The following is a 3,189-nucleotide window of genomic DNA, read 5'->3' as shown; positions in this document are numbered from 1 at the left end:
GTCTAGTTTCTTATAAAAGAAACCGTGTAAGCAAAGAAATTTCCGATAATGAGATACTTAAAGTTGTGTGAGACAGCACAGAATGACACTGTAATCCTCTGTTCTGTTTTTAGAAAATCATTATAAATTGCAAAAAAATGGTTATAAGATAAAATTTATATGCTTAGACTCCTTAATGAGTCTAGTTTCAAATGAAATCAAATACAACACATTTTGAATTCAGTAAAATGAGAAATTTGATTCGTAGTGAAGAGTGGTCAGATTAGTCAAACAGTGAAACAGGGGAAACTTTAAGAAAAATATGGTATTGATTGGCCAAACCTAAAATTTTGGAAATTTTATGAATGGAATATATACGAGTCTATATTCAGGAAAAATTAACGGAAAGTGATTTGGAGTTTTGTAGCTCCAGTTATAAATAATTTAGTGACTATTGATCAGGAAAAACAGCTTGTGCTGAATTTGAGATTATGTTGTGAACCTTGATAAACTTGTTTTAGTTGCTCATAAGCTATTGATTAAACCCATACTTTAATTCTAAATTGTGATATTGTAAGTTTATGAGTATTCGAATATGAAATGATACTAAGGCCTAATGGCCGATGTGATGAATGTGAAAGTGTATATGTGTGATAGTAAGGCCTAATGGCCGATGAGATGAATGTGAAAGTGTATATGTGTGATAAGGCCTAATGGCCGATGTGATGAATGTGAAAGTGTATATGTGTGATAAGGCCTAATGGCCGATGTGATGAATGTGAAAGTGTATATGTGTAATAAGGCCTAATGGCCGATGTGATGAATGTGAAAGTGTATATATGTGATAAGGCCTAATAGCCGATGTGTGAATGTGAAAGTGTATATATGTGACAGGGCCAAGTGGCCAACGTGATGGATGTGAAAGTGCGTAAATGTGATAAGTCCCGAAGGGCATTTGTGTCAGTACTATATCCGGGTTAAAACCCCGCAGGCTTTATGCGAGAATATTATCACTGATTAATGTCCTTAAGCTTCGTGCTTGTACTATATCCGAGCTCTAAAGACCCGATGACTACGTGTGGGGATTTTGTCCGGGTAAGACCCGATAACTTCGTGTGGAGATTATGTCCGGGTAAGACTTCGTAATAAGAATTGCTTATAAATATATTCAATGTGAAAGGTTAAACAGGTATGTACTCCAAGTTTATATGTGAGCTTGATTTGCACTAAATCATAAGGTAGTTATGTGATGCATACGAGAGCAATCTATGAGATTATTCCTATGATTATGTGACATCGGATCAGTGTGAGAGGTGATGTGAAATCATACGATGTATCTATGTCACATGAGCTCACTCTTATGTGAAAGTTTATCTGCCTATTGTATATGATGAGATGTGCAGATTCGGTAAAGGGATGGTATGCCCGAAGGAAGAGTGAAATAAAAATACGAACAACTATGTTATAATTTGATTGTTATCTGTTGACACTGCTTAAAACTTACTAAGCATTGTAATGCTTACTCCGTTTACTCTGTTTCCTCTGTTTTATAGATCTCATTGCGAAGCTACAGGCTCGGGGATCATCAGCAACTAGTCACACTATCACTATCCACTGTTTGGTACTGCTATGTTTCGGATTGTCTTATGGCATGTATAAAATAGACTAGTGGCGGAAGAATATTTTGGTTAATGTATATAGCCATGCGAAAATGGCTTATATATGTTTGAGCATAATGTTATAATCATTTGGTATGGAATGGTTAATCACTATCATAATTTGTGCTATTTATGCTAAAAGGGCTAGTTGAATCATGGAAACTATGAAATAGGTAAAGTCTACCTTAAAGGCAGATGCTGGCAGCAGCAGCAGTGATGTAGATTTGGGAAAATCACTAAAAATAGTAGGATTGGAATTAAATAATGAATAAATTATGTCAATGAACCTTGATGAATCTATTTTCATAGGAAAGTAACGAAACGATCATATGGACAGTATGTTAAGAGATATTCAGGTTCTCGTGAGACAGGGCCAGAACGGTTTCTGGATTCCCTGTTTCGATTTTGGAAATTCATTATAAATTAACCAGAGATAATTAGGAGTCATGCCATATATTTATAGATTCCTATCTGAGTCTAGTTTCTATATAAACAAACGACATCAGTATTGAAGCTCTGGGCAGGGAGATATCCAAGTCGTAATGCGCAAAGGTCAGTGTAGTCGATCCCTGTAACATGGGAGACTTTGACTAATAAATTGTACTAATTTGCCCGACCAAAAATTCTAGAAAAAAATATGTAGATGGTAATATGAGTGTAGTTTCTGGGAAAATTTACGGAACTGGATTTCAATTTTCAGAACTCAAGATATGATTTTTAAAGCGACTAGTACGCAGATTGGCAGCTTGTCTAAGAAATTTTTTTAAGTGGTTTGAAGTCTGTTAACACCTCGTGTTCGACTCCAGCGACGGCCTCGGGTTCGGGGTGTTACACTATTAGACCCATTAGTAGTAAGATTTTTAAGCATTGAGGATATTGATGATACCTGAGATGTGAGTGCGAGTGAAGTAATATCGTCTACTTCATGTATTCCAGTAACTCGTCTTCCTGACGCTGCTCGGTTGGTTGGCCATCGGTAATTGTTGCTGGAAATCCTCTCGATAATTTCATAACCCTCATTATAAGACTTAGAAAAGAGAGCACCATTAGCAGAAGTGTCCACTACCATCCTCGTGTGAGCATTGAGACCATTATAAAATGTCTCAAGTTGGATGCAATGTGGGATTCCATGATGAGGCAACTTTCGTAATAACTCTTTGTACCTTTCTCATGCCTCATACAAGGACTCATCATCCATTTGTTGGAAGGCAGTGATCTCGTTCCTTAACTTAGCGTTCTTGCTAGACGGGAAATACTTTATAAGGAATCTTTCTGCTAACTCTTGCCATGTAGAAATTGAGTTCGGTGGCAATGAGTTCAACCAGGGTTGAGCTCTGTCCTTCAGCGAATATGGGAACAGCTTCAATCATAATGCATCTTCGGGTACTCCGGCTAACTTGAAAGAATCGCTTACCTCCATAAATAGTCTTAACTGTAGGTGAGAATCTTCGATAAGCATTCCACTGAATTGTTCGACTGTCTGAAGCATCTGGAACATGATTGGCTTCAGCCCAAACTATTGTGCCTCAATTTCAGGTCTTCTAATATCGAA

The 3,189-nt window shown here is 37.0% G+C and overlaps 1 non-coding gene across 1 annotated transcript; it reads left to right on the top strand.

The window, feature by feature from the left end:
- The first annotated feature begins 2,761 nt into the window (after window positions 1-2,761).
- On the top strand, window positions 2,762-2,868 carry LOC121211832 (small nucleolar RNA R71). Its single transcript, XR_005907050.1, has one exon. It is a non-coding gene; the product is annotated as a small nucleolar RNA R71 (small nucleolar RNA).
- Window positions 2,869-3,189: the final 321 nt, after the last annotated feature.

This window comes from Gossypium hirsutum, chromosome A12, assembly GCF_007990345.1.
Source record: "Gossypium hirsutum isolate 1008001.06 chromosome A12, Gossypium_hirsutum_v2.1, whole genome shotgun sequence".
Lineage (NCBI taxonomy): Eukaryota > Viridiplantae > Streptophyta > Magnoliopsida > Malvales > Malvaceae > Gossypium > Gossypium hirsutum.
This window is presented reverse-complemented; position numbering and strand designations above follow the sequence as displayed.